Source organism: Phalacrocorax aristotelis, chromosome 17 (assembly GCF_949628215.1).
Source record: "Phalacrocorax aristotelis chromosome 17, bGulAri2.1, whole genome shotgun sequence".
NCBI lineage: Eukaryota > Metazoa > Chordata > Aves > Suliformes > Phalacrocoracidae > Phalacrocorax > Phalacrocorax aristotelis.
The window spans coordinates 5,125,738-5,144,049 of NC_134292.1; the positions used below are offsets into that span (position 1 = coordinate 5,125,738).

At 48.3% G+C, this 18,312-nt stretch overlaps 1 protein-coding gene across 1 annotated transcript in view; it reads right to left on the reverse strand.

The window, feature by feature from the left end:
* BRINP1 (BMP/retinoic acid inducible neural specific 1) overlaps nt 1–15,088 on the reverse strand; it is an 88,374-nt gene extending 73,286 nt beyond the window's left edge. Inside the window, exon 1 of the mRNA XM_075112057.1 lies at nt 14,740–15,088. The gene's annotated coding sequence lies outside the window, so the exon portion shown is untranslated. The remainder of the gene's footprint in view (nt 1–14,739) is intronic.
* Nucleotides 15,089–18,312: the final 3,224 nt, after the last annotated feature.

Below are 18,312 nucleotides of genomic sequence, written 5' to 3' on the forward strand. Positions count from 1 at the left end.
CAGGGCACCTAGCAGCTAGTTGGAGCTGCTGGAGAAAGAGACACTGCCGTGGAAAAGGAATAAACAGACTTTCCTCAACTGCAACCATGGAATTAGATAATAAATAGCTAGGTAGATAAATAATTTTCTGTGAGTGATAAATCAAATGCAGAACAGGAATGCAACTAGCGGGCTTACCCCTGTGAAATCAAAGGTGTTTGGAAGGAGTTTCCAAAGAAAGAAGGGTATTTAGAGTCTACTGTGCTCATGAAGACATAGCCTGAAGTTATCTATCATGTCTAATGTGACTGTTTACAATGACAGCCAGCTATTCTTGGACATTTTATTCTTAGTATAATATTCTTGGACCAAAGCAGCTCAAGGAAACTTCCTCCTGATTTACATCTATGTTTCCTTCCTCCTCCTGCCTAGATTGCAGGCTAGAAAACGTCTTTGTTCCTACAGCGTCAACACGGTTCCCCCCCACCCCAGCCTTGGGCTGTATTCCTCAGAGAGCTGTAGATACCAGCCCAAAGTACAGATTCTTCAGCCGCTTCTCCTATCTGACCCTTAAATGCCTCTCCTCCCTAAATCCATACGCTCTGTCCAGATTTGTCCATTAAGCACACAACAGAGGCTCCAGTGACAAAAATGTTATTCTGCAGGACTTGAGGAAATCAGCAGGAGTTCCAGCAGCATCCCAGATTCAGGTACCGACCCTGTGATGTGCATTGTACCAAGCAGATGGCTGTCTAATCCCTGCCAGCATGCAATGCCCAGTGTGCAGAGAGCACCCGTAACCCCTGTCTGATTGAATATGCATATTCGCATCTGATTTTACTCAAGCAAGAGAAATCCCTGTGCACAAACTCATCTAGATGAATCAAGTGTGAGACACCCAGGTTTGAGGTCCTGTCACAGCAAAGAGGAGAAACCTGCTGGTTCGCCTTTGCCCACACATCTCCCAGTCCTGTAAGTCTTTGCTCTCCTTTTGGCCCCTATATCCCTGTGGATACAGGTCCCACCTTTCAGACACCCTTATGTCCTCCTCCTTAGATGTTGGGTTTGGACTCTGCTCCCATTTCAGTGAGGGTTTCTGAGCTTGCAGATGGGTCCTCTGCCATCCTGCACACCTTCACCTGGAGTCTGAAATCAGTTCAGTTCACTCCCTTGCCTCCCTTTTTGCTGCTCTTCTCCTTCACCCACCTTGCTCCTCCTTTATCCATCGCAGCGGGCACAGGCAAGACACATTATTAAAACTTGCCACTTCATTAGTAATCTTCTACAGGAGGAGCAGGGGAGGAGAAAAGAGGATATTGTGCAAAAATGGAGAGTAAGGAAAGTCAAACTAAAGGAAGAGTAACAACTGAAGGTGTGAATGAGAAAGTGCAGGAGTAGAAGCAGGAGAAGAATCTAATGGGTGAGAATTAATCTGCAGTCTAGTGAGAGGGCAGGGGAATGGAAGTCAAGACTGTGGGCTTCCCTATACGCTCCTGCTGCTGATTTACTCTGTGGCTTCAGAAAAATCTTTTTATTTTCCCCTTTTATCTCCCACTGCTCTGTACCCTTTGAGTATACGTTATTTGAGGTATGAATTGTCTTTAACTGTGTGTAGCATAAAGGAAACCGCAGTCACAGGCACTAAAGATGTGAGACATTATTTTTAACACGTACTAAAATTAGGCACAAAAATGTGCTTGGGGATTGACTGACAATGTTTGTTAATTCAGGTTGAAACCATTAGATAGTTACTGTCAAAAAATGGGATGGGAAAATTTAGAAGAATCAAAGTACATGTCTGCATTATTTCTTGACTTAAATGCTTCATATTGAAATGTTTACAAAGTCGATCTAGAAGGAAAAAAAAAACAAAACAACCAAAGAAAAGTGAAATAATACAGTTGTGAAAAAACCCTATGCATTTCTGCAAAATTTAAAGTTTTGAAGTGATTTTCTGTTCTCCTTTACTTCTAGTCCTACATGTAAGAGTCTCTTCATCCTTCCCCCCACCCCAGTTATGTTTGGTTCCTAAAATTAATTGTTTCCCTTCAGTTTTCATTTCAGAAGAAAACCATCACCACCAACAACAAAAAAAAGACAAATCATTGTTCACCTATCCCTACTAGGAATTACAATAACTGTCTGTCAGACCTTCATTACAACATGAGGGATCTCAGCAAGGCTGAGTTTCTGTGAGTTTCTTAAGCTGATGACTTTCATGGTCCTTTGCTCACTTCTAGTGTAGACCTGCATTCAACAGAGAACTTAAGGTAAAACAATTAGATTTACAGAAAAATAAATGAGCAAATTCTTGTATCAAAAATGAGAGAAAAGTTCCCAGGAAATAATCTGAGATGGAATGGATTTACTTTTTTCCATTAGAAATTGCCATCTACTCCTGTTTTATTTTAAGACACAGCATCCCTTTTTCCCTCTATTTCTCAGAATTCTTTCTTTCTGCTCCTCTTGGTTCCTTTTTTTTTTTAAGCACCGCTATCTCTAACATGTAACCAAATAGCCATGAGGTCCCTACAGAAAATTGGAACGTGTGATGTCCAAGTGCATCTGATATTAAGCAAAAAAAAAGCATAGCTCCCTGCAGTCAGCCATCCCTGATTCAAAGCACCGAAGTGCGCTCTGAACGAGATACAGACGTGCAGGGATGGGAACAGCATGTACCGGGGATCCTCAGGCACCGTCTGGCATCCGTTCCTGGGTCTGACCTCTCAAGCGTAGGACCCCGCTCACAGCCACCCGCTGGCAATCTCAGTCCCAGAGGTATTTAGGGAAGCATCACCTGCTTAGCTTCCTGTATCGAGTGGATTTAAAGAAAATTAGGCACATATGTAGGACTTAGGGAGCTGAATATCTCTGGGTGTTTCTTACACTGTGAAAGAACTTAGCTCCTGGGTTCCTTAGCCATAGATGCTGCATTTGTATTAGTTTGCTTTTGGGGTTTCTTCAGGAGAAAACAAGCTTCCACTAAGAAGAAACCCAGTTCTGGGTGTATTTTGCTTTATTAACATCAGTTGTGGGCAATATGAGTAGGAACAAACCCTCCAACGGCTCACTCTTATCTTCCACAGTCCTTCAGCACTGTCCCAGAAGACACTGCATGCTCGAACACTGCACACGGGGCATGCAAAATGCATCCTCAGCATCTTACCACAAAAGTACTGCAATATTGAGCTGGGAATCAGCTCTCGTATCCTTTCAAGAATTTTAAGATTATACATAAAAATAAAATCCAGAGTGTATCTCAGCTCTCCTGTCAATTTTTCCCAGCTCCAACTCCTATTTTTGGAGGTCTGCAGACAAGCAGTTATGCCGCGCAAGGGTAGCAGAGTGTATTTGTCCCCAGCCCTTCTGTCCACCTCTGTTACGGTACCCGAGGGACAGTCATGTCCCCGGCATCAAAGGAGTGTCCCCTGTTATCTGAGACACGAAGGATTTGGGGGCTGTACTTCACTGACCTCAAGGCCCTGCGGAAGAACTCCCTAGGAGGAGCAGTACTGAGAAGGAAAAAAAGCCACAGACAAAATTTCTGTCTTCAAACTTGAAAACAAAAAATGTAATGAGAAGCACTGCAGGAGAATCCACTGGTAGGAAGGACTTATCAGCCTCTTTTGCTTTTCTTTTTAATGTAAGCAGCTTTATCATTAATTGCTATTTACTGCAAATGCTGAAGTTGGTAAAAAGACATGCTGCACTGAAACAGTAGTTTCAGGCTTCTTAAAGCACAATGCACATGCGTGCATGTGCGTGTGTGCACGTGTGTGTGCACGTGTGTGTGCACATGCACACTTGCACACTTCATCGGGCATGTTGTGTAAAAGCCCCATATCTGTGTGCAAGGGAGGGCGAGAGATACAGTCAGCATATTCTTCCCTTATACGTGCCAGTAAAAGGCCAACTTCATTAGTGGTCTTAGGCAATGAGAAGCGAAATTAATTCAGGCCAGAATTCTAAGCATCGAGCCATTTTGCTGGGTTGGAGTGGGGTTAGACTCAAAGCACTGCTGCTTTTGCCCAGCACTGGAAATGTAAAGACTCAGTACTGCTGAATAGCAGTCTTTGGGGGAGCTACATTTCCTGAGGACAGGGATTGCTGAAATCTTAAAAAAATCCAGATTTTTCCCCGTGCCAAACATGGAGATGAGTTCCCTGAGTGGTTCACGAGCACTGTCTGAGCTGCAGGGCTCAGAACCACAGCACTGACAGTAAGAAATTCAGCTCCTATGCATGGAAACCTATGCATTTAAAAAGCTCTTCTGAAAGATATCAGCCTAAGTGACCTGCCCAAGGTCACATATAACATGTTGGTGACAGCATCGGGATTGAACTACCTTGCTACGGTGCTTCTTTATTCACACAGCGCTGTTGCATCCCAAAACAGCTGCTGCTCCCGGTCCACTGCTGCCTTCCAGTCCTTATCACAGTCTCCTTAGAGACACATCTGTCCTGTGCTCCGTAAACCATAATATACCTATAGTCTTTTATTCACTATCCATCACCATGCAGTTTTATTACAGATCCCTGAATTATCCAGCCCAGTCTACAATCTGCTTATCCCTGCCAGCCATTCTCCCTTTCGACCCTCTCATCACCTTTCAGCCTAGTCACTGTTTTAAGTCTTCCAGGTTCTTGAAATGCAGGGACAATTCTTATTCCCTGGGGGAAATCCAGCAGAATTTCACTGAGGACAGTCTGCTGGTCTCGCTCTCTCTCTCTCTTTTTTAAATGCAGATGGTTGGAAATCAGAAGCCAGCACTGGTCTCTGCAGTCACATTTGAACCAATCCTTCAAGAATACTAACTCACAACTGCCATTTTAAAGCTCTGATCCCCATTCTTGCCATCTATAAAATTTTATTCCCCTCCCTTCTCTGCTCCTTTCATAAGAAATCAATCTTCCAATAATACAAGTAAACTGCAATCCTACCTCATTGCTATTTTTTTTTTTTCGCATGCACCTTTTTCATTCATTTTGCAGAACGAAAGGTCCTTTGTCCATCCTTCCCCTTTCCAACCAAGCTCATAAGCACAGTAATCATCACACCTACACAACACCTCGTTGGCAGATCTGCACCTGCCTGTCACATCCCTCTCTTGTTTGCGGTCCAGGAATCAAAGGAATCATTTGTCCCGATGTGGCAATTTGTCTTAGCATTCACACACTTGCCTTGCCAGTGAACCTTGTGTTGCTACCTGCCAGGTCTCCTCTCCCTCCCTCCCAGCCCCAGTCACGTATCTCTCAGCGCCTTATTCCATCTAGAGTATATGCTTTCCCCACCGCCATCAGATTTTCATCCTTCTCATGTTTCTCAAGGAAACGCAGTTTTTTTCCCGGTCTCAGCCCCAGTGCAGCTGGCTGTGGAAGAGCCGTCTCCTCTCTGCTCACCTGGTGGTGCTTTTAGCCTCTGGACAAGTGGCCCTCAGAAAGTTTCACCTGCCGAAGCTGAACACCTCTCTCTGTTTGTACACAATGGCCTGTTCCCTCTTCACCTCAACGTCTGTCTATGGCGACAGAAAAAAAAAGAATAGCTGATATGGGAGGAAGAGTATGGAGAAAGGCAGGTTCCTCTTTCCTCCCAGCAACATTGTCCCAGTGATGGTGGAAGACCACAGGTATGATGCAGGACCATGTGCAGGCAGATAGGGTCGACCTCCATCTGGAGGTGGCACCTTTGGACCCTCTGGTGCATGGGGAGAAAACATGGGGAGAGGAGGTGGGACACTGATGAGCTCCGTAACTGATCTCTTTCCACTCTGTCACTCCTACCAGGCTTGTTCGGTTAAATCTCTAGATGCAGTCAGGCCTTCGTCCCCGCCGCAGCCTTCCTGCGTAAGCTTGGGCAAATTCTTTAAGGTGACATTTTACACACACCTTGGAGGCTGATTTTCCCAGTGTTCAGCATATCCCACTGCAATATTTAAGGTCCTGTTTTCTAAAATGTTCCGTTACCTTGCCACCGACTACTTTCCAAATCTGTCAAGGCCAAGCCCGAGCTCCTATTCCTGCAAACTGAAATGCTTCCACTGGCTCTAATAGGATTTGAATTGATGCTCAAGCCTCATGCTGCAATTCCTCTGGCACAGAGCAGAGGTGACGGCATTCCCTGATTCTTTTCCTCCTCCTCTGTCTGGACTGCAGGCCCTCGAGGGCAGGGAGCTTGCACCTGCACAGTACCTAGCGCTGGGAGGCTCCAGGCTCGTCTGAGCTCTGCGCCATCCTGCAGATAATGGTGGTGATGGAGGAAACTGAAATGTGCAGCTCAGGGTCATTGCTGCTGCTTATAACCACCCATTTTACATCCTACTTCAATATCTACTGTAATCAGTGAAATTACTTTTGTGGGAGTTGACATAGAAGAAGAGATTGTTGGATTGATATTCTGTCTGGCATTGATGAAAACCTTTTTTATAATACCTTAATCCAGCACCCACAGAAGCAATTTGCTAATCTCTTGCTGACTTAGCTTCTAGCGGGATCGACCATATCCAGTCATATTACCTGGCCAACCATATTATGTTCTTTCTATGCAGAGAGAAAATGTCCTTCCTGACCCCAGAAGATGGTCAGCTTTTGCTTTGAAGCATGAGATCTGATTACCATTGTCCTAGATAGCAGAGCTGCAAATGCTATTAATTGCTACAAAGTTATGTAGCCTTTTACAGTTCAAATCCATCCAGACTTTGATCTCAGCGACATCCTGCAGCAGGGAATTGTGTAGCTTCACTATACACTGAAGAAAGGACTATTTCCTTTTAATTTGCTTTAAAAGTTGTGCCCTTTAATTTTGATGTGTCCCCTTGTTCTTGTATCATCAGAGAGTGGAACTGTTTCTGATCACTTTTCAATCTAACCTTCATATACTTTTGTACTGGAACCCAAATGTCCCTTCTTACTCCTAGCCTTCCCAGACTAAATAAACTATTATTTCCAGGCTTTCCTTATTTAACTTGTTAATATTTGTAAAGCAATTTAAAATATATTAATATGGTTCAATTATAATATCACTTCTATTTTCCATCCTTCCTTTTAATGTCTCAAGTATCCATCTAATTTGCCATCAATCTCCATTGATTCTCCCTCTGATGATACGTTAGTCTTTATAATATCCCAGGGAATATTTTTTCTGCCTTCCTGACCAGCATTTTGGAACAAAGAAGCTGAACTCTGGCGGATCATAAACATGATTCACGCCATACTCAGCATGTGTATGGATTTGCTGTTGCTTAGACTTTGATCCTGGAAACAGGTTTCATTATGTCCATGGGACTGTAATTAAAAAAGTGTATATGTGATTTAGACTGCAGGATCAGGCCCCTCGCAGCCATGATTGTACTGGGTCAGCACCGCCTGAGCACACGCTTGAAAGCAAGCCTATATTTGATATTCTTTGAGCAATACCTAAGCATTCGATTACATATCCTGCAGAAGTGGGATCTGCATGGCATTCAGACAAGGGGCATGAACTGAAGTCTATCCAGTCACAAATAGGGCAGAGATGGACAATGAGAAATGGTTGTGTGCTCCTTCTCATCCTGTAGAAGGTTGGAGACACCCAAGGAAATTATGTAGTACCAGATCTAAAAAAATCCCAAACAAAATACTCTGCACATGACGCATAACTAATTCCATTGCTGCAGAATACCATGAAAACCAAAAACATAAAAGAACTCAGTAAAGAAACAGGCATACCCACAAGAGCTGGGCTTCCCGGTGACCCTGCTCACAACGGTCCTGAGACAACTGCTGACTTTTCATGTCCCCAAACAGCTGAAAGGTTTTCCCAGGATTGAGGTACTCATCCATGCCTTCCTGGTCCTTCAGTGCCCTACTGTTAGACCACTTTTCAGTTTTTCCCAGTCTTAACAAGGCCTGATCCAGCTCTGCCACCAAAACACATCACTCCTTCCTCCATGCCACTAGCAAATACCTGGAGCAACATATCCAGTTCCAATCATTGTGTTTACCATTAACTCTTCTCCCCAAGAAGCAAATAAGAGGATTGATACACATGCACTTCTAAATGCACAAAAAGGATTTTATCAAAATACTTATGAGAACTCAAATTACTGATTTTAGGTTACTTTAAGCCAGCACCACATAAATATTGTGGGAGAATCCTGACTGGTGGCTTTTCCCTGGCTGATTAGATTTATCTTCACTGGCCTAAAATACGGTACAGCAACCCACCATCATTTTCAAATACTTCATACTTCTCTTTTAGGAGAGTGGAAATGGCAGATAAACACATTATCAGCATTCTCAGGCATAAAACAGCAAAGCCTGGAGTTGTTTTGCAGAAGCAACTCCGAATTTGGACGACATGACATAAGCAATTCTAGAAATAGCTGCTGGTCTTAAGGCTACGTTACATGTATCCTCGTTGCTGCTTTTTTATCTCCGTCCACAATTTCAGCACAACCATCATACTGTCTTTGTTAGTTCTTTCCTTTTACTTTCTCAGTATTTCTCAAGCATTCTTCAGTCTCACCTTGTACGTCCCAAGCTCTCCCTGCTCCCTCAAAACACACCTTTGATTTTGACTGCAAATCTCCCCCAGCACAGAGCAGTTCAAGAAATGCCTGGAAAAACTCTAGCATCCTCATATTCTAGGCAAGGAGGTGGTCTGAGCCAGGAGGGACCCACAGCCACATATGTACCCCAGCATATGTCTGAGGGCTGCGCTTACCCGCTCACCATCTGTACCTGCTTGAAGAGCAGTCGCATGCTGAAAGTAGCCAGGTTGCTCCGGCACTCATAGCCTGCCTCACTGCTGCTTATTCCACCGATCCCAGAAGTCACGCTATAGACTCGCACTTGCTCATCCTGATTCTCCTGCCTGCCCTGAATCGTCAGCCTCCTTCCTAGGGTCACAGTTCATTTCCTTCCATCCTTAGTCAATTTTAGTTTCTTTGTACTTTTCTAATTATTCCTCTGAACTATTGAACAAACTTCAATAGCTTGTTTATTTTATTTTTCTTTTCTTTTTCCTTCTGGCCCTGGCAGCCACACCTGGAATGCATTGCCTGCACAAGTCTATGGTTTTAAAGCTCACCCTCCCCATCTTCCACCTTGCTTAGCAAGTCAGCATCCACAACTGCAAGGATAAATTACCACAAAGGTCTACAATGTTAGCAATGTATCTGACAACCTCACACACAGCTCCAGAAGAGTATAGAGATGGCTACATGGGATTAGCTGAGCCGACCCAGGACTTCTGGCCAAAACTGCATCCAAAATCATGATGGACACAGCAGAGTCTAGAGCACAGGCCAGATTCTAAATCATGCTCTAAATCAAACCCTAAGAAAGGGATCCTCACTCACCATGAAGCCAGTTAACTCCCCTGGCTTTGATAGGCTGTGATGATTTACAGCAAGCGGTTGCAAGCTTTTCACAGGTACTCACTGTACAACATATTTTGGCTGTAATATGCATAAATATTAAAAGTCCAAGCTATAAGAAGACCTGTCGTAAGGCTGCAGGCTTTATCTTCTGTAAACACGAGATGAAAGGGCACAGTTTCTATCAGGATAGCCATGAGACAGGTCCCAGGCATGAAAAGACTGCAAGAACCAGAGCTACTCTGCTGGAATTTGGGTAGTACAGGAGAATGGATGGGAGCGTGAGAGCTCCCTCTGCTTCTATATCCTGTTTTGATTTCCAGCAAAAAAGCCCTGGAAAATTGGTTTTTCTGGAGCTTCTCTTATGTGTGAGAACATCTTATAGCTTGGTTTGCAAGCTTTTGTGTCATTGCTTGGTTTGTGTCAGCCCAGAGCTGGCTTTGTTGTAATTTGTGAACCTCTGGGAGCAAAGATGTCACTGTGATGGCAATACTCCATTGAACAGTGCCCACTGCTAACACACAGAGAGAATTTGTTCTAGGGCTTGAAAGCCATACTGGTGCTCCTGGCACCTGAGTTTCTGCCTCTGCCTGGCATTTCTATCACCAATATAAATGGCGAACAACAACAGTATGTGTCTGGCAAAGGCTATTCACTCTGTCCTCCTCTGGAGGCCACCATGTGAGGCTGTTTATTCACTCTGACCAGTTGCTGTTGCTCTGACTTACTGTTATTTCTATTGCCAGTGTAAGAGGTGATCCATCAGCAGTGCAACTGGTTGGTTTTCTGAAATAGGAGCTGGGAATCGTGTGTATGAGAGTTCAAATATTGGGGAATGCTATGTCAACGCCTAGAGACAAGCCATCACCAGAGCTGCAGGGACATTGGTGCCTCCGTGGGTACCACTCTTACCCAGCACTGAGCTCCGACGGGCCTGTCAGCAGACACAGCAACAGCGTTGTGCATAGCTAAGCTCTGTCAGCTGCACCTTGTAGGCAACAATAAAATGGATGTAAAGCACATGACTTCAGAAGAACAAATAGCAAAAATAAATAAGCATCTTTCTCTCTCTCCTGTGATGCTGCTTGCAGGTCCTGCCTCAAGGCTGCAAGAAAACAGCTCACTGAATGGGGAACTGCAAAGGGTTTAGACGTGTTGCATTAAACTCCCCAGCCCAACCACAGAGGGAATCCTGGGCCTGACTCTTAGCTCCTTTTCAAGATTACATGGTTATGCCCAATTTACACCACCTTCACTTAGGATCCAATCCAGCATCCCTGAAGTAAACTTGAGTCTTCAGCTCAGCCTAAACCAGCAGTTCCTCTGATTTCTGCTTTCTCCCATTCCTCCCTCCCACTAGTCCTAGCACTTTTTCTTCCCTGAAACAGTACAGCTTAGCCCGTCAAGTAAGCAACAGCCATCCTATGCCTACTCTCGAACCCTGGTGAATGTCACCTCAATTGTCTAGTCCAGCTCCACCCATGTTTGACTCTCTCCAGCCAGAAGAAGCCAGTAGATACATCCAGTTTCTCACCCCAGGCCTCTCTGCTTGGTAATGTTTCCCTTTTCCACACTGATTACAAGCTGCAGCCTGCTGCAGCCCTGTCCAGATGAGCTCCAGTCCCAGCAGCTCGGCTGGACGTGGCAGTACAGAGGCACAGTGAGCAGGGAGAAACCTCCCCTGGCATTCAAGAACACTCTGGGGTATCACATATAGCTGGGAGGAGATGGTCTGTGCTGACTCAGCTCAGCACCATTTGGTAGCTCAGCATCCTGCTCCCGGTGGCAGCCATCTTCCAGGCAGGAGGAAGAACCGCAGGATCAGACCACGGTCCCCGTGTCTATTTAGAAGCCAGATCTCTCTGTGTGTGGATGTCCTCCCTTTCTGGGAGGCTGCTCTGTGTGGCCTGGAAGGAAATGGGCCAAGGTCCCTCTGGTTGTTAAAAATCTCATGATACTTTTGCAAGAGGGATGGTGTAAATCAAACCACAGGGCACAAGCTACCTAACCCCGGGTAATTTATATTCTGCCTCACTAAGTTCATCTCTGCACTTTCAATGCATGAAGTGATTTTTCACTTCCCCTGTAGTATTTGCTGGCACGGAAAAGCTGCTGGGCTCTGTCCCAGAAGTAGCTGCATTTCATCACTGGGTAAAGGATTCCTGCATGTATCGGGCCGGATCCTCAGCAGAACTGCCGTACGCACAGCGGGTTCGCAGCCGGAAAGGATCCGGCCCAAACCCATTCAGCTGCACCTGGGCTCCCCGGAGAAGAGAGCCCTGTTGTTATCCATCGGTCACCCCCCTCCCGCCCCCATATTATTATTAGCGCTTGGCTCCAGCTCCGCCAGGCCGAGGCAGGCGGGGGGGGGGGGGGGGGGGGGGGGGGCGGTTTGGGGAGCGGGCCATCCGCTCCGCGCCCCTCCGCTCCGCTCCCCCCCGCGCCGCTCCCCCCCGCGCCCCTCCGAGCCCCTCCGCTCCGCTCCCCCCCGCGCCCCTCCGCTCCGCTCCCCCCCGCGCCCCTCCGCTCCGCCCGCCGCGCCCGGCCGCTGCGTGGAGCCACAGCGCCCCCTCCTGGGGCTCGGCGGCGCCGCCCGCCCCGCGGAGGGGCTGCGCGCTGGCGCGGCGGGGCGCGGAGCTGCGCGGCGGCGGAGCGGGGGGGGGGAGTCCCTTCCTGCTTTTCCTCCTGCCAGCGTCATGCCTCGGGGTGCGTTTAGGGCTCTTCACCCTCACCTCTGATCTTTAGCGATTTATTACTATTATTTCCTGCCTTCTCTGCATCAGCTGTAAATGCCGCCTCGACAGAGAGCCCTGGATAAACTCTAGAGATCCACGTCCCTTTCTGGAGGTGGGCAGGGAGACGGGTGTGGATGCGCCAGCTCTCGATAGGAGTCAGTTTCTGTGGCGCTTTCCTGAGCGACGTGCTCAAGGCCGGCAGTGGGGCTCCTGCCTGAGAAAGGCGGAAGGTTTGGCTTTGAACTGTTTCTGTTACACAGACAACAATCGTTACTGTCCGCTGGCAGACCCATTCCCATGTAGTGTCTAGCATCAGCCTTACACGTACTTCCAAAGTAGTAAGCAGTGGAGGTGGGGAGGGAACACAGCTACACTCTCCATCATCTCTTTTGGGACACCGTTTGCCTACCGAAAGCCTATTCACCATACGTTCCTCCTCTCCAAAGTTTTAACATTGACTTTAGTCGGCCCCATTATATTCCTGCTCTTGGCGGGTTGCACAGTCTCCTCACTAGGCCCTATGGAAAGAGGGGAAGGGGAGGAAGGTCAGAGGGGGATGTTGATTAACTACATGTAACACCAGTGACATCATCTCCCCTGCGCATACTATGCCATTTCTGATCGAAGGGGCTTCCAAAGGCACAGGAGTATTTGTGCTCTAAGATGGGAGGGTTGTGGTCTGAACCAGGGTAAGACTGAAGTGGAGCCTTGCACTGTGTCTGTTTTAGCTACAGAGGTTATGTGGTTTTGCTCACATACACACTCACGCATGGAAAAAAGCAACGTAACTCTAGCAGAGCACTTCCCGTACTCCCAGACCCCAGCTCTTGATCAGAGGAGGCATGATGAGTATGGGATCGCCACTGCTCCCCCCAGCCATTCCCCGTCTGCTGCTTGTCTGCCTTTCCAGTAGTGAAACCATTACTGAGTCCTGGGAACACGCAAAGAGCAGTAAAACAAATGTAGACACACAAAACATAGCGAGCTTTTTCTGCTGAGTCGCAAAGGGCTTTGGAGTCAGACAAACCCCAAATCAATGCCCGGAGCTAACTAGAAGGGAGAAGACTACGCTGGAGGAACAAACCACCTACTGAGAGACCTGCAAAGACAGCGTGTGTACGCTCCTGTGAACGCCTGAACGTTTGATTCACGTAATGAGGATGTCGGTGCAGTTATTTCTGCATGTTACGGTCTGTGGTCATGTGTAGATCAAGTCTGAGTGTGAGGGAACGGCGGGGCTGCATGGCTTGAGTGGGTGCTTGCGTCTGTGTCAGAGAGAGACCAAGATGCTGTGTTTAAGCATGGGGCAGACTGTGCGAGTTCGACGGCATGTGTTCTGTGTGCTTCGTGTGTACATGCATGCGAGGGAGACCACAACTGCTTGTCTATGTGGTGTGTGGGAGGGAGAGAGCCCGGGTTTGTCTGTCTGTCACTCACAAGCAGATCTGATCAATCTTTTTCCTTTATAAGGAATTAAAAAGAAAACCTTTCATATTTCTTACACCAAAGCCTCATCTCCTCTTTACTCATTACCTCCTCCTTTCACCATCCCCCAAATACTTCTCTACAACTCTTGGGAAAGCAGCTTTACTGCCATTAACAAATTATTACTATTATTATGTGCCCAGATGAGCAGCCAGAGTAAAGCATGAAGGACCCTTCTGTCCTACCTAGTGCAGATGTCAGTCACAAGGCTAAATTCATACGTGAAGGCTGCCAGCATTTCATCTGCTGCTTCTTTCTCTCCACGAAGAGGAGACTGCATCTTAGAAGTGACACCCCCTCCCCTCCCCTTCCCCACTCCCAAGTAAAAGCACAGGGGCACTTTCCAAAAACCCACACTCACACCTTCAACCCTCCTCTCTTTGGATCATTGTTGGGTCTTCAGACCCGGGCTGTGCTGGACCTCGGGGATGATGCAATGGCGTGGAGATACCCCCTGGTCCCCTATTCCCCATGGACCGGGAAAGGCAAAGTTACCCTCCACAGTGCTGAGAGCTGAGCCAGGGAAAACCCATCTCCTGGGCGGTGGGATGCGCCCCCCCGCCACCGCTGCCCTCCCCCGCTCTGCTGCTGTCTCCTAGTCCCCACTAGAAGTAGAGGCAATCAGCCCAGCGTGGGATTCAAGGCGACAGACTTTCCTTTTCCTCCGCGATTTGCTTGTCACTTGCGAAAACGGAGCAGTGGATTAAGTGGAGATGACACCATCTCCTTGGGGACGGTCCCCCCCTCCGGGATGTATCGATACTCCGGAATACAGATGGAGCCTGGCTACCTCCCACCCCCCCTCCGCCCCCGCCTCGCCGCCAGCCCAGCCGAGTCGGGGGCTGAACCCCTATTGCCGGGCATCCTCCAGGGGCTGCGATTTTCCCCAGTAGGAACCAGTGTTCCCAGTCCTCCCAGTAGCGGCGAACCTCGGCCCCACGCTCACCACCACACACACGCACACACAACCGCTAACCGGGCTGCGGGACTTGTGCCATCCAGCCCCGCTCCCTCCCAGTAACTGTGCAGCGCAGAGGCAGCCGTGTGCGCGGCGGGGGGCGGAGGGGCGCGTTACCCTCGCGGGGCGCGTTACACAACGCGGCCGAGGCAGGACGGGGGAGCCCGGTCGGCGCCCGCAGCCGGGGCAGGAGCATCGCCGCAGCCGCAGCGCAGCGCTCGCCTTACCTGATGCTAATGTCCCTCTCTGGCGGAGATCTGGTCGCCCGTGGTTTTTATTCGGCTCGGTAGGAACTTGTGGCAGAGCTTCTCTGTCCAGCTCGCATACTGGGTGCTGGGCTGATAATGCTGGCGTGAAAATCCTGGGGCTCTAGCAGTCCTTTTCATGCTCAGACAGAAAATCCCCTTCCTTGATCCAGATCGCGGGCATTAAGGGCAGAGGCAAAAATAAAATAAAAAAAAAAATCCTTTTTTCCCCCCTTCTTTCTTTTGCTTTTTCTTTTTTCTTGCTCTTTTCTCCCCCCTTCCCTTATCCCCGTGCCCCCCCCCTCCTCTGCTGCTCAGTTCGTAGCCATCGGGGGAAGGAGCAGAGGCAGCAGGGAGAATGGAGAGGGGGTTAGAAATAAAAATGAAAAGGGCTCCAGGAGGGAAGCGAGAGGCTGGGCTTGCCACCGGGGGAGGGGCTTGGAGCGGTCTGGAGAGGATGAATGGGGAAGAGGAAAGCAGGGAGGAGCATGAGCCTGGCCATTTTATTCTAAGAAGTGTTTTGTACATAATTAGGGAAGGGGGAGGGGCGAGGGGGGGCAAAAAGGAGGGACTTAAGATCGGGCCAGACGGAGCCTGGGCCGTGGGAAGGGAGGATGAGACCGGGAAGGGCCGCTGGACGGGCGGGGGGCGGGGGGGATCTAAACTTGTCTGCCCCCCGGGTTTGGGGAGGAGGCTGCAGAGGGACTGGTTGCGGGTCCAGGCAGCCCCCATCCATTTAATACGTATTTTTTTCTTACCCCCCCCCCCCATTTTCTCCTCACCGGGGCTCGATCCGCCGAGCAGGGAGCTGCCGGGGGGTGGGGGGGTAAGAGGGGGGAGCAGACTGTCCCCCAGCCTGGCCCCACCTCCCCTCGGGGAGCGGGACGGAGGAGCCGCTCGCCCCCAGCCGCGCCGCGCGGGCGCGGTTCAGCACCGCGGACAGCGCCGGCCCGGCCGTGGGCCTGACGGGCGGTGATGGGCGCGGCGCGCCCGGGGCCCGGGGCCCGGCCCAGCCGTGCCTCCGCGGGCAGCAGCCCCGAGCGGGCTGGGCTGGCGGCGGGCGAGCCCAGAGCAGCCTCCCCGGGAGGCAGCGGGCAACCGGCTCCGCTCCCGGCGCCTCCCGGTCCTCCGGCTGCTGGGGTGGGTCGGCCCGAGAGGGCGGGCGAAAGTCCCACCGCTGGGCTTGGAGAAGGCTGGGGATGGGGAATGGGGGTGGGGGTGCCTCAGCAGCATGACCCACCCAGGCAAATCTCAGCAGCTCAGCAAAGACAACCCAGCGTAGGAAGAGCGTTTAACAATTCCTGCCATTGTGCGAGGTTTCTAGCCAGAGACCCCTCAGAAATCGCTAGCTGTGCTGTGCTGTGCATGCTGAAAGAAGGAAAAAAAATTCAGCCACTTTGTGCAGGGTGTATGGGACAAGGAGGGCAATGGGAGTCACCCTCCTTCCATCCCCTTCTCTGGCCTGCAAGGACACTCTGTCCTTCTCTCACCCATCCCCTGTGGCTACAGAACATTGTCTTAAGCTAAATCTTCAGCAAATCTTTCCTAAGCAGAATTAGAGGCTGTTTGGTTAAACTCCAAGCCGTTCCGATAGGGCTGAAGCTTAGCTTATCTCAGTTACAATGTACCACCCAAAGCTCCTGAGTTTTACTTTTTTCCAAGTGACTGTTCAGCCGCAAAGCACACTTCCTGGTAAGCCACCCCTGATTCTGCCATACTGGCTCAAATAAAAGGCCGAAACGATTCTCTCAGATTCTGCTCGTACAAGGCCACAGAGGAATGGCTTACACCACGGCAGAGAAGACTGAGGGATCAGGTCCTATACAGAACATACCAAAAAGTGCAAAGCACTTCTTTAAACATATACATGGTGTTTGGGGTTATCACTAGGGTGTTCTCTCATTGGTGCTCTTTACCAGAAATGGAAGAGGAATCCTTCTATCCTACATGAGGTCGGTTGAAACCAAAGCAAAGGCTTCATGAGCAAGCGCTGTAGTCACATGGGGTTTACCAAGTCCACTAATGCAACAACACTGAGTGTCTTTCCTCAGTACACCTGGGAAGGCTATTGTGTGATCAGGTCTAGCAGGACCTGGCACCATCAAGCCTGATATTTCATATTCCCACGAAGAGGGAGTGAGAGAACACAAGAGAAATTATGCCCTTCAAGCACCCAAAGGTCTCACAGACCTAGAGAACAACTCAAACATTCTCTACAAAGTAACACCTTCTTCCAGAAAGTCAGAGTCAACAAACTCTTGGGACTGGTGTCCTGCCTGGAAATAAGAATTGCTGTCAATATCATAAAAATACTATCAGAGGAAAACAACACAAACAAAGATAATAGTTGTGCTCATCATTTTCCTGTCCCAGAATATTTTCTTTCTTTTCCCCCCAGTTCACACATACACTATTGTTGCCTCTTTCCCAAAAGCTTTTACTGTCTCTGTATCAAAAGAGGATTATTTGGTGCATTGAGTATTCAACATGTTCTCTTACAGTATTGTTGTGTTCAATGAGCTTTGCTCATCTGAATGGACACTCACTGCATAGTCCACTGGTTTAATTTGCTGCTTTGGAAACCTAAGCAGGTTACAGCATATTTAGCTATGTGTCTGTTCTTATGTGTCAAAGATAAGGTTTCTGGATGCCATTTTTAAAAACAAAATTATTTCACTTCAGTAGCTTTCTCTTTTCAGTGGTCTCTTCTTTTTAGTCTTGGATATTTCAACTCACCTTCTCCCTGCAATGAACAAAGCCAGGATCTTCACCCCAAATCAGCAAAGCTCCATTGAACAAGATTTTCTATTTCTTCTTCCAGTAAGTACTTTTTCTGAGCTGTTAACAATTTTAGCATGTACAATCTTACCTTTTTTTTTTCTCTTTCAACAGTTGTCGTAAAAGTATTGGAAGTTTAGAAAGACGTTGCATGGAACAGAGAGATCTAGAAAGCAGAGAGAATGTTGTTCACGTAACAGCTGCCACAGGAATGAACTAATGGGTTTCCACTGTGTGCTCCAAGCGTGTTGTGGGTGTGGGTTAACTATCATATTCAGCCAAACCCTGCACAGCTGCTTGCTCACACCCCTCCACCCCCACCCCAGTTGGATGGGGGAAGAGGAAAGGATGAGTAAAAGCAAGACAACTTGGGGTCAAGAGAAGAATTGTTAATAACTGAGGGAGCAGTAGAAGATGAGAAAAAGAAAACAAAACAAGTGATGTAAAGGCAACCACTCACCACGCTCCATGGGTAGACCAATACCCAGCTGGTTCTCAAGCAAAAGATGGCCAACCTAACTAAAATCCCCCTTTTCCCCTTTTTATTGCTGAGCATGTTGTTACATGGCACGGAATATCTCCGTTTAGCTCAGGTCATCCACTGGGTTGTGCCCTCTCCCAGCCTCTTGCTCACCCCCCAGTCTATGTACTGGGGGAGCAGGGTAAGAAACAGAAGGTCTTGATGCTGTGGAACCACCGTTCAGCAATAGCTAAAATGTCAGCCTGTTAACAGTATTGTTTTGGTCACAAATCTAAAACACAGAACCATATGAGCAG